Source organism: Pinus tabuliformis, chromosome X (genome assembly GCF_031772625.1).
Source record: "Pinus tabuliformis cultivar Carrire ecotype Pingquan chromosome X, CPIR1, whole genome shotgun sequence".
Lineage (NCBI taxonomy): Eukaryota > Viridiplantae > Streptophyta > Pinopsida > Pinales > Pinaceae > Pinus > Pinus tabuliformis.
The window spans coordinates 693,640,917-693,654,919 of NC_142308.1; the positions used below are offsets into that span (position 1 = coordinate 693,640,917).

The 14,003-nt window shown below is 38.5% G+C and overlaps 1 pseudogene across 1 annotated transcript; it reads right to left on the reverse strand.

Annotated features, from left to right (window-relative positions):
- Positions 1 to 12,012: 12,012 nt before the first annotated feature.
- On the reverse strand, positions 12,013 to 13,160 carry LOC149141881 (aldehyde oxidase GLOX pseudogene; annotated as a pseudogene). Its single transcript, XR_016265087.1, has 2 exons — positions 12,194 to 13,160; positions 12,013 to 12,118 (listed from the first exon to the last, which is right to left on the reverse strand). The product of XR_016265087.1 is annotated as an aldehyde oxidase GLOX pseudogene (transcript).
- Between the last annotated feature and the right edge of the window lie 843 nt (positions 13,161 to 14,003).

Below are 14,003 nucleotides of genomic sequence, written 5' to 3' on the forward strand. Positions count from 1 at the left end.
GAACTTGTATTTTTATGGTATTAATGGTAATATAAAGTACTTGAATAGAAGCGAGTTTCTGTCTGGGAAATTGTGAAAAAAAATGGATATTGTTTATATAATTCATTAAGGGCGATCATTGCCAGCGGCATGATACTTAGATGGTATACTATTTGATTCTTACGAGGGTCAATTTAGTTTGTGCATTTCCTTGTAAGTTATTAATTATTTTTAAATTTATGAAATATTTGAAGGGAAAAAGTCTTTCTATATACATTTATATTAATTTTTTCTTAAAATATAATATATAAACATATATTAATAATAATATAAATTATTTCAATTATATATATAAAATATAATTTTTATACATATTGGAAAATAAAATATTTATATATTTATTTCAAGTAAAAAAAATAATGTGTTGATAGGCTTTTTCTACAATTTATTATATAATGTAGATGTTTAATTCTTTTAGTGTTTAATTTTGAGATGAGACATGTTTTTTCTAGTTGGATATAACCACCAAAGATTAATCTTAATTCTAAATTTACTAACCATGTAAACTTTTTCTTAGTGCAAAGCTACAAAATATTTAATTCTGCTTAGCTCTACTTAAGATATATCTATGTTGGATTTGATAAATACACTAATAAAATGTTTGAACTATATTTTTTTTTCTTTCACTTTTTTTTATACAATATATGCATAGTTGACATTAAAATATTTTATTTGTGATTCACATTCTACACATTAAAATGTTAATACATGACCCCTTATATAGAAAACATATATCGATAAGATATTCTCTCTCTTTATATATATATATATATATGAATTATTTATCTTATAAATATTTTTTTAATGTTACATGTTTATTGATACTTTTAAAATCTTACATGTCAACTTCACATTACACACTCAAGGAATTACAAATCTCCATCATACTTTGAATTAAAAATAACCTACTAAAAGAATTATATATATATATATATATGAATTATTTATCTTATAAATATTTTTTTAATGTTACATAGCCTACTAAAAGAATTATATATATCTATATATAAAATTCTTCCACAAGCTTTTCAATCAAGCAGTCAAGCAAGGGTCCCCTAAACCATGGACTGAGAGCCTCATTATCCCTATTTTTAAAAGTGGGGATACAAATAACCCCTCTAATTATCGGACCATTATGATCAGCCCTCTCTTAGCTAAGCTATATGGTATTATTTTGGAAAACAAGTTGAGCATATGGCTTGAAAGTGAAGGTAAGTGGGCTAAAGGCCAAGCGGGTTTTAGAAGGCGTCACTCAACAACAGACCACCTCGTTATGCTTAGGATCATTGTGGAGGAATCTCGTAATGATAAATCCAATCCCTTTTGTTGCTTTGTGGACTTTAGAAAGGCTTTCGATACGGTTCCTAGAAACAACCTTTGGAATATATTAGAAGAGCTAAAGGTTCATTTCGAGTTGAGAGCTGTCGCTATAAGATTATACGAGAATGTAATTGCCAAGCTAAAAAGCAATGAGGGGTGGTTGAAAGATATTAAATGTAATATTGGAGTTAAACAAGGTTGCCCCCTCTCCCCTACCCTATTTTTCATTTACATCGACAAGCTTGAAGGTTATTTAGAGGAAGCAGGTTGTGCTGGCACTATCTTAGCTGGGATAGTCATCATCCTTATTCTCTATGTTGACGATATTGTTCTTCTCGCAAGGTGCCCATCTGATCTTGATAAGCAACTTAGGCTTCTTAAGGATTTCTGATCTACCATGGGTATGACTGTTAACACTAACAAAACAAAAGTTATGATTATAAAATCCAAGAAGGACCCTTACGCTAATTTTATGTATAACAATAATAACTTGGAGGAAGTGTATTCTTACAAGTACATAGGAATTGATATTCATCACAAGCTCAACTGGAACTATAGCATTGAGAAAAGGATTAATGGGGGCTGGAAAGCTTATTTTGGTCTTGGAAATAATATTAAAACGACAAACCTCGTAATGTGGGATAAAAAGAAGCTCCTCTTTGAAACTCTAGTCACTCTTGTTATCTTATGTGGATGTGAGGTATGGGGTTGCAGCATCTCTAGAGAATCCCGGAGAAAGATTGAGAAAATCCAGAAGCGTTTTATAATGTATAACCTGAAAATTAAAAGCAATACACCCTATCCTATTCTCCTTATAGAAGTAGGTCTTTCCCCTATCGAGAGCCTAGCTATGACTAGGCTTCTGTTGTACAAGCACAAACTCAATAACATAGGAGATCATAGACTTCCTAAGCTAGCTTTAAATTCCAGCCAAAACCACCTAAGGCTCAAGCGGGGATGGTATAAGGACATGAAGGCCTGGTTAAACCTTTGGGATATCAACGAGAATGATACTTTGCAAAACATTAATAACATTAAAAATATTGTTACTTTTAAGTTCAAAGAAAAAATGTAGTGTGAGAAAGATTTAGCAGCTAAAAGAAAATTAAGTTATTATAAGAAGGTCATCAACCCCACCCTAGAATGTCAAAAGTATCTCTCTATTTTCACTATCTCAAAGAAGAAAATTAATATAGCGAAGATTAGAACAAACTCTCATGAGCTCCATAGCGAAACAGGTCGTTGGGCAGTTCCTAAAACACCATGGATGGAAAGGATCTGCCATCTCTGTGAGAATAGGAACATCGAGGATGAAAACCACTTCCTCTTAGAGTGCCCCACGTACAACCACATTAGATATCAGTTTCATAATATTTGTCGCAATACTGACCTTCCTAGCCTTTTACGATGTCAAAATTATAGTGAGCTCGGGAGGCTTCTCTCCAAGATTTTTGATCATAGGAATAGAATCTTAAATCAAACTAAATAATTTGTTTCTTTAGGTCTGATAGACAAAAGTTTGGTCTCAGTGGACATTAACCATCATCATTATCATATATATCTGAATTATTTATCTTATAAATATTTTTTTAATGTTACATAACCTACTAAAAGAATTATATATATATGAATTATTTATCTTATAAATATTTTATTAATGTTACATAGCCTACTAAAAGAATTATATATATATATATATATATATATATATATATATATGAATTATTTATCTTATAAATATTTTTTAATGTTACATAACTTACTAAAAGAATTGATTCAACTCGAGAGAAAGTGCGATTGAACTGAAACATTTTGATGGCGCTCAGGTCCGACTGGCACAGCTAGGGTTCTACGCTTCCTGGCCTTCTCCCCCAAGGTGCTCTCGATCTCCAGACTCTGGCGCTTCTACTGACGCCACCATGAAGCCGCTCTCCGGAGGGGCGGGCACGACCCCCTCTCCCCCCTCCGATCCCAATCCTGACAAGTCAACCAACGCAGAGAAAAATGCCAGCTCCGGTTCTGAACCGCTGGCAGAGCAGGAAACTGATCAAGCTACAAATGATGAAGGTGACTTCGTTACCAGCCCATCGACAGCTAAAGACAAAGGTTCTGACCAGAACAACTCTACGGCAAGACCCAAAGCATCCTCTGCAACATGCATCCCCAAAATGGCAGAAAGAATCAAAATAGATCTCCCCAGTCAGCTCATCAACAATGAGATTCAATATATGAGGGATCATGCCCTCATAGGCAAGTTTCTAGGTTTCTGGCCTACTGAAAAAGCCTTGCAAGGTTGGATTGCCTCCAAGTGGAAGCCAAAAGGTCAAGTTACCCTGCACCTTGGACCTAAAGGCTTCTTCACCGCTACTTTCAACTGTCTGGAGGATAAAATGCGTATCTTCGAGGGTGGCCCGTACTTCTTTAACTCTGCCAGCCTGTACCTGCGTGATTGGGTTGAGAGGTTCAATCCAGACAAGGAAGACTTTAACTGGGCTCCAGTATGGATCCGAATGTACTCACTTCCCTTGGAATACTGGAATGAGGAAACCCTGAAGAACATAGGCAACAGCCTGGGGGTCTTCATCAAAGTCGCAGAGGAAACAAAAAGCCGAAGATACACCTCATACGTCAGGATCTGTGTCCACATGCATCTAGCCAAAGCTCTGACTGACTCGGTAAGCTTATTTCATGATGATTATGAATGGGTTCAAACTATAGACTACGAGCATATTCCCTTTCGCTGTAGGAAGTGCCACGAACATGGCCATCTCTTTAGGGATTGTCCTCTGAATCTGCAGTCCAAAACTCCTGTCACTGAGGCAAGTAAAGATGCTGAGGGTTTTACAAAAGTCCCAAGTAGAAGAAGGCATGCTAAGAAACCCCCTGTGGATCCTGAAAATCTCAAGAAATCTACAACCCGAAACAGTTTTGATATCCTGACTTCCACGGATAGCATGGAGGACAACCCCTCAATCCCCCCCTCAGATCCATCTCCCTCATCGCCCCCTCATTCGCCCAAGTCTTCAGATCCCCTCCAGACCTCCAAAGCCATCATCACCCCCGCCTCCACATCCAATACAAATAAAGACAAAGACACAGCTCTACCATCCTCCAGCATGGAGATAGACGCAGCTCTGGCACTAAGCATGCAACATCATTCAAAGGAGGAAGAACAGAATACACCGATACATATGGAGGAGGAACCAGAAAGTGTGGATCTGGCAGGTCTAGACATACTTAAGCTGGAAGTAGCATGCAGACAGAAGGAATACAGTAATATACATACTCGGGAAATAGAAAGACTAGAAGAAGTGTTAACCAGAGCACAGCACAACAAATATCTAGGCATTCAGGCAGGCAGTCCTTGGGATGGGAAAAAAATCTTGAAGGAGACAAAGAAGCGCGGACGTAAAACAGATTTGCAGAGGACTATCATCCTTGGAGAAATGCTGGTGGATTCTGGTAGATTCCCCAAGCTGACCAAGTTTTACAAAACTCTTCCCCATTGTTCCCCATGAAGCTCGTCTCATGGAATGTGCGAGGGCTCAATAGCCCTGCAAAACACAGGATGATCAAAAAAATGATCCAGCAAGATAGGCCTACAATAATTTACCTTCAAGAAACAAAATGCAATAGTACAGTTCTGGAAAAAATTCTAAATAAAGCCTAGCCAGGGTGCAGGTCAGTCTCAGTGGATGCTTCTGGAGCTTCTGGAGGGCTCGCAATCATATGGAATCCTCAGGAACTCTTCCTTCATGACTTTCATGCCTCCCATTTCTTCATTCAATCCACCTTCCACCTTATTGGAACCAATATCCATGGTCATCTATCCAACGTGTATTTTCCGCAAGAATTACAGAAAAAACTGGATTTGCTTGAAACTATTTCAGAACTCAACGCTAATAGATGCTTTCCCTTCTGGATATGTGGGGGTGATTTTAATATCATCACCTCTTTGGAGGAGAAGTCTGGTGGACATCCAAGGCTAGATGAAGATAGCTATAGCCTCAAAGACTTCATTCACCGGAATCAATTGATGGACCTTCAGACTTCCAATGGCATTTTTACATGGACCAATAAAAGAATGGGTTCACAGCAAATCGCCTCCAGACTGGACCGATTTCTCATGTCGGACAACGCGATTCGCATGGGGGGAGACTTTCACGCCTCCATCTTGCCTCAAGCAGGCTCTGATCACTGGCCCATATTGTTACAATGGTCGCGTCCGGGTGTCAGGAGCAACAGACCCTTTCGCTTCGAAGCATTTTGGTTTTCACATCCTAACTTTAAAGATGTGGTAATCGATGCCTGGAAATCTTTCAATCCCCCAGAAGGAGCCAAAATGTACCAGTTTCAGCAGAAGTTAAAATTTCTCAAACAAGCGATCAAATCCTGGAATCGCACCCAGTTTGGAAATATTTTCGACCATCAGAAATTGTTGGAGGAGCAAATGAATACTCTGCAACAACGCATTATCTATGAGGGCAGAACTGAAGACTATGCGCAACAGGAGGAGTCACTCCTAACCAAGATTGAAACACGACGGAAGCAAGAAGAAACACTGTGGCGCCAAAAATCCAGGGTCAGATGGCTCAAGGATGGAGAGAAAAACACCAAATTCTTTCACAGAACCACAGTTCAAAGGAGAATGCACAATCACATCGCCTTCATCAACAACAAGCAAGGAGAACATCTGGAAGCGCATGAAGAAATGGAACAAGAATTCAAAGTGCACTTTCAGGACATTCTGAAAGAGCCCCCAGGTAGCAGAACACAGGCAATACAGTCTATCACGCAGCATATTCCAAAGATCATCACGGAGGACCACAACAATACGTTGCTCCTGCCAATATCAATGCAGGAAGTGGAGGTTGCGTTATCCCAATTAAAAGATGGCAAAGCGCTAGGACCTGATGGCTTTACAGCCAATTTTTTCCATGCCTTCTGGGAACACATCAAAACAGAGGTATGGGAACTTGTGGAAGAAGCAAGATCGATGCATTGGATCCTCCCCTCTCTCAATTCCACCTTCATAGTGCTTGTGCCTAAGGTGGAAGATTCCAGCACTCCTGATAAATACAGGCCCATCGCTCTCTGTAACGTAATCTACAAACTCATCTCAAAAATCTTGGCAAACAGGCTCAAACCTCTACTCCCTCTCCTCATCTCTCCAGAACAGACAGGGTATGTTGAAGGGCGCCAGATTCTGGATGGCATCATACTTTCACATGAAGTGATTCATTCACTCAAGGTTCTAAAAAATCCAGGTATGATTCTCAAGCTAGATCTTTCCAAAGCATTCGATAAACTCAGTTGGTCCTACATTAATCAAATGCTTTTAGCTTTTGGCTTCAGCGCTACCTGGACACGTTGGCTCATGAATCTTATTACCTCCCCCAGTTATTCCATCCTTTTGAATGGCTCCCCCTCCTCGCCTTTTCGACCCTCCCGAGGTATTCGCCAAGGTGACCCTCTCTCTCTGTTCCTCTTTGTGCTCATGGCCGAAGGTCTCAGTCGTCTCCTTCATTCTGCTATCTCTTCTCACTCTCTAAAGGGCATTTCTCTCCATGGACTTTCTCCCCTCTCTCACCAACAGTTTGTTGATGACACTATGCTCTTTGGCCATCCATCTGTTCATGAGGCTTCTACCCTCCTTGACCTTCTTAATCTCTTCTCTGAAGCCTCAGGCACCTCCATCAATGCTGCCAAATCCTAGCTCTTCTTCTTCAATACACCTAGTCCTACTCAAAAGAATATAGCCAGGATCTTGGGGTACCCTATAGCTTCGCTTCCCTCGAAATACCTTGGTGCTCCCCTGATAGTCTCAGCCATCAATCATGCCTCCTGGAGAACTCTCCTTGACAAGATAGAATCTAGGCTTTCCTCCTGGACCTTCCGCTCTCTCAATATCGCCAATAGGATCATACTTATCAAATCTGTTCTCCAAGCCATGCCTTTGTATTTATTCTCCACATTGGCAGCTCCCAAATGGGTTCTGAAGAGAATTCGCAATCTTCAGAGAAATTTTTTATGGGGCTCCTCAGGACTCAACAGAAAATGGGCGCTCGTCAAATGGACTGAGGTCTGCTTACCGAAGTCAGCTGGCAGAATTGGTCTAAGGGATCCCCTCCACAGCAACAACACCATGGGCGCCAGAATCTGGTGGAAATGGGTCTCCAATCCGCACTCTCCTTGGGCTCGCATCTGGCACGCCAAGTATGCTCCAGGAAGGCCCCTGGAGGAGCTCATTCGCATAAGCATCACCAACCCTGGCTCGTTAATTTGGAATGCTGCTAGAAAACACAGTGTCTTCATTCAAGCGCACAGTTTTTGGGAAATACACTCTGGTACCACAGCAAGATTTTGGGAAGACTCCTGGCAGCAGCTCCCCAAACTTGCTGCTCTCTTCCACAAACCCAAATGGAAAGCCACCATGCAACACAGTGATCAAACCCAGGTTTATCAATTCTGGCAGCAACACTCCCTTCAAGGCTATCAACAATGGAGATCAGCAGACACATGGCAAGCCAACTAGCAAGAGGAAACCTTTGAAGAGATTGATCAAGAGCTCAAACTAAGGAAAATTAAGCTCTTGGATCAAAGGGACAAAATCCGATGGGGATATACACCAAAAGGGACATTCACCACCAAGGAGGCATACCAAATTCTCTATCATCCAGAGCAGATAGTAAAAGATCAGCTTTGGGACAGGATCTGGCAACCAAGTATTTGGCCAAAAGTCTCCACATTCCTGTGGTTATTAAGCAAACAACGGATCCTCACTTGGGATAATCTTCAAAAGTGAGGTTTCATAGGGCCTTCCAGATGTCCCAATTGCAACCTCCACCCAGAAACCATCGTGCATCTTTTGGATACCTGTCCGCTAGCTGCAGAACTATGGGAGAGAATTGCTCTGTGCAACAGAAGATCGGGAAGACAAATAGGAAACATCACAAATACTATCAGGAATTGGCCTCAGCAACCCTTCCAAAGTCCAGTTCTCAACTCCCTATGGATCCTTATTCCGGGCTTTGTCTATTGGATCTTATGGAAGGATAGGAACAACAGGATCTTTAAAAATCTCCATTCGCCCCTGGACTCCCTCTGGCTTCTTCTTAAACAGAATATTCAAGAAACTCTGGCTCTGAAACACTAGCAAAATTCGGACCTGCCAACCACTCCTCAGGAATGCCTAGTACTGGAAAATTGGAATCTGAATCTCACCTTCTCTGCTCAAGCTACCCTCATTCCCTCCATTCATTCTGATTCCCCTAGCCTAGTTGTGCCAGTCGGACCTGAGCGCCATCAAAATGTTTCAGTTCAATTGCACTTTCTCTCGAGTTGAATCAATTCTTTTAGTAAGTTATGTAACATTAAAAAATATTTATAAGATAAATAATTCATATATATATATATATATATATAATTCTTTTAGTAGGCTATGTAACATTAATAAAATATTTATAACATAAATAATTCATATATATATAATTCTTTTAGTAGGTTATGTAACATTAAAAAAATATTTATAAGATAAATAATTCAGATATATATGATGATGATGATGGTTAATGTCCACTGAGACCAAACTTTTGTCTATCGGACCTAAAGAAACAAATTATTTAGTTTGATTTAAGATTTTATTCCTATGATCAAAAATCTTGGAGAGAAGCCTCCCGAGCTCACTATAATTTTGACATCGTAAAAGGCTAGGAAGGTCAGTATTGCGACAAAGATTATGAAACTGAGATCTAATGTGGTTGTACGCGGGGCACTCTAAGAGGAAGTGGTTTTCATCCTCGATGTTCCTATTCTCACAGAGATGGTAGATCCTTTCCATCCATGGTGTTTTAGGAACTGCCCAACGACCTGTTTCACTATGGAGCTCATGAGATTTTGTTCTAATCTTCGCTATATTAATTTTCTTCTTTGAGCTAGTGAAAACAGAGAGATACTTTTGACCTTCTAGGGTGGGGTTGATGACCTTCTTATAATAACTTAATTTTCCTTTAACTGCTAAATCTTTCTCACACTACATTTTTTCTTTGAACTTAGAAGTAATAATATTTTTAATGTTATTAATGTTTTGCAAAGCATCATTCTCGTTGATATCCCAAAGGTTTAACCAGGCCTTCATGTCTTTATACCATCCCCGCTTGAGCCTTAGGTGGTTTTGGCTGGAATTTAAAGCTAGCTTAGGAAGTCTATGATCTCCTATGTTATTGAGTTTGTGCTTGTACAACAGAAGCCTAGTCATAGCTAGGCTCTCGATAGGGGAAAGACCTACTTCTATAACGAGCATAGGATAGGGTGTATTGCTTTTAATTTTCAGGTTATACATTATAAAACGCTTCTGGATTTTCTCAATCTTTCTCCAGGATTCTCTAGAGATGCTGCAACCCCATACCTCACATCCACATAAGATAACAGGAGTGACTAAAGTTTCAAAGAGGAGCTTCTTTTTATCCCACATTATGAGGTTTGTCGTTTTACAATTATTTTCAAGACCAAAATAAGCTTTCCACCCCCCATTAATCCTTTTCTCAATGCTATAGTTCCAGTTGAGCTTGTGATGAATATCAATTCCTATGTACTTGTAAGAATACACTTCCTCCAAGTTATTATTGTTATACATAAAATTAGCGTAAGTGTCCTTCTTGGATTTTATAATCATAACTTTTGTTTTGTTAGTGTTAACAGTCATACCCATGGTAGATCAGAAATCCTTAAGAAGCCTAAGTTGCTTATCAAGATCAGATGGGCACCTTGCGAGAAGAACAATATCGTCAACATAAAGAATAAGGATGATGACTATCCCAACTAAGATCGTGCCAGCACAACCTGCTTCCTATAAATAACCTTCAAGCTTGTCGATGTAAATGCCAAATAGGGTAGGGGAGAGGGGGAAACCTTGTTTAACTCCAATATTACATTTAATATCTTTCAACCACCCCTCATTGCTTTTTAGCTTGGCAATTACATTCTCGTATAATCTTATAGCGGCAGCTCTCAACTCGAAAGGAACCTTTAGCTCTTCTAATATATTCCAAAGGTTGTTTCTAGGAACCGTATCGAAAGCCTTTCTAAAGTCCACAAAGCAACAAAAGGGATTGGATTTATCATTACGAGATTCCTCCACAATGGTCCTAAGCATAACGAGGTGGTCTGTTGTTGAGTGATGCCTTCTAAAACCCGCTTGGCCTTTAACCCACTTACCTTCACTTTCAAGCCATATGCTCAACTTGTTTTCCAAAATAATACCATATAGCTTAGCTAAGAGAGGGCTGATCATAATGGTCCGATAATTAGAGGGGTTATTTGTATCCCCACTTTTAAAAATAGGGATAATGAGGCTCTCAGTCCATGGTTTAGGGGACCCTTGCTTGAGTGCTTGATTGAAAAGCTTGTGGAAGAATTTTATATATAGATATATATAATTCTTTTAGTAGGCTATGTAACATTAAAAAAATATTTATAAGATAAATAATTCATATATATATATATATATAAAGAGAGAGAGAATATCTTATCGATATATGTTTTCTATATAAGGGGTCATGTATTAACATTTTAATGTGTAGAATGTGAATCACAAATAAAATATTTTAATGTCAACTATGCATATATTGTATAAAAAAAAGTGAAAGAAAAAAAAATTATAGTTCAAACATTTTATTAGTGTATTTATCAAATCCAACATAGATCCATCTTAAGTAGAGATAAGCAGAATTAAATATTTTGTAGTTTTGCACTAAGAAAAAGTTTACATGGTTAGTAAATTTAGAATTAAGATTAATCTTTGGTGGTTATATCCAACTAGAAAAAACATGTCTCATCTCAAAATTAAACACTAAAAGAATTAAACATCTACATTATATAATAAATTGTAGAAAAAGCCTATCAACACATTATTTTTTTTACTTGCAATAAATATATAAATATATAAATATTTTATTTTCCAATATGTATAAAAATTATATTTTATATATATAGAATATTGAACTATTTTATTTTTTTTATATATAATTGAAATAATTTATATTATTATTAATAGATGTTTATATATTATATTTTAAGAAAAAATTAATATAAATGTATATAGAAAGACTTTTTCCCTTCAAATATTTCATAAATTTAAAAATAATTAATAACTTACAAGGAAATGCACAAACTAAATTGACCCTCGTAAGAATCAAATAGTATACCATTTAAGTATCCTGTCGCTGGCAATGATCGCCCTTAATGAATTATATAAACAATATCCATTTTTTTTCACAATTTCCCAGACAGAAACTCGCTTCTATTCAAGTACTTTATATTACCATTAATACCATAAAAATACAAGTTCTTTTAGGACATGGTTCCTTTCTACACCAAGTTTATTTATACATATAACAAAAGTTTGAGCCTAAGGGATAATACCCTAAAAACAAGTTCTTTCAGGGCATGGTTGCTTTCTGCACCAAGTTTGTTTATACATATAACACAAGTTTGAGCCTAAGGATAATACCATAAAAATACAAGTTCTTTTAGGGCATGGTTACTTTCAACACCAAGTTTGTTTATTCATATAACAAAAGCACTCTGTCAGTGCATGATTATTTATTCTGCGGCAAGTTTGTTTGTTTTAACAAACGCTTCACCCTAATGGACGTAAACTATGGGTATATATATTTCAAATTTACATAGCAATGATTGGCTATTTCAAATCATACGCGCGCTCACTATCCAGACCTCCGACCGAGCGCTCATTGTCTGCCTGCAATGTAAACGGTCATCAGTTTTTATCAAACTAACGAAGTGCTAAAATAGTTGAGTTTCCTGTATACTTTACCTGGTCTCTAATTCGTGATTTGAATCCAGGCTGCGATGCCGGGGATGCCCTGTGTCAGTGGAAACAACATGTAATAAGATGATGGTGCAATATTCCCGTTGGGAGGAGCCGTGACAGCGACAGAATACGTATTGGTTCCCACACGAACAGCTGCCGCCAATTTCAGCCTCAGCATGCGCTGGCCCTGAGCAAACGAATGCGTTGTGAATGGCGCACTCAGAAGATTCATCTCCAAGGCTGTGAGCTGACCAGTTAGAGAAAAAAACACAGTAAACGTCTGCCCATGGCTAACAGTAGCAGGGGCCTTCGTGATCTGTGGGCGTATAGCGTTCCAAACACTGGCGAGATACGGAGGCGAGAAAGCTTCCACTCTCAACTCCGTGGGAAAGGTCCCGCTGAAAGTATAGAACAGATGAGTATTACTCCCAGCAAGCAATACACGGCCATCCGCCAACAAATTCGCAGTGGAATGATACACGCGGGGAATCGTAGTGGCTTGGAGGACAGAAAACGTCCGCTGTCCTGGATTGTAACTCACTGGATTCAAGACGGGTTCTGAAGCGAAGCCGAAGCCCTGAGAGCCCTGTCCGGCGCCATTGATTATAAGCACTTCGCCAGAAGGAAGAATGATCATGTCGCCCATGCATCTTCTCATGGGCATATTCGACATCGTCCAAACAGGTGCCGCCACCGTGATCACCATTCTGCCGCACGTCTGCGAAGTCGGAAACTGTGCGGTGGGTTTCAGAAAGGCCCCTGCTTGAGCCCCTCCGCAGACCATGACCTCCGCAGTCTGGTAACCACTCGAACCTTCAAGCGGGAGAAGCACAGAGCTTCCCCCCGAAGGATAATTTCTGGGCTCCCCGGGTATGGTAGGGAAATTGCGTACAACGGTGCCGGTATTGTAATTCAATTCGATGGAGTCCCTGTTTGCAAAGATATAGAGATTCCCGTTTGCTAAGAACATCGGTTGAGCGGGTAGATAAATTCAAATTCGAACATCGAATGAGCGGGTAAATAAATTCAAAATCAAATTTCAAATTAGCCTGTCATTAATGCGTATATTGTATTGTATACCCTGGTATTTATGGGCAGTATCATGTACGCTATGGCCATGAGCCGCGTTCTCGTCGGTATTGTATGGTCATGGAGCAGTCACCGGAAATAATTTGGCCGCGTTATTTTTTTGCCGACAAACAGAAGAGACGGGAGTCCCCATGAATAATGATCCGCAGATGCAGAGGTGTACTTCACACCGACCCTGCCGAGAAAAAGTACTCTTAAAGACTAATAAAGGCCCTATAGTATGGGATTTACTGGTTGCCGCAGCGAACAAGAAACTCAGAATGCAGCGGGAAAACAAATTTTTTGTAAAAATCAGGTATGTTTGACGACGTTCATTTAAAGCCTCCTGAAATTTGAAATGTGTGTGATTTAATATAATTCTAAAATAATTAATTGTGATTTAGTATAATTAATTATTATTTAATGTAGTTTTGTGGTTCTTTTAATTATTATTATTATTATTATTTAATGAAGTATTTTGTTTTACATTTACTATAAATATGACTTTTCTGGTTTTGTTAATATAATATTGAATTTTAATGTTTATAATTATGAATATAATGAGAAAAGTAAAACATTGTCACAGAGTAAAGAGATTTGAGCAACATTTTTATGTTAACACTGAATTAAACATTTACTATATTTTTAAAATATATTTGGGGTTGGAAGACAACTAAAGATCATTTGGCATCAAAACAAATTTCGCAGTACACAACAATCGCTCTAAATCTTGTTTTATTGAACT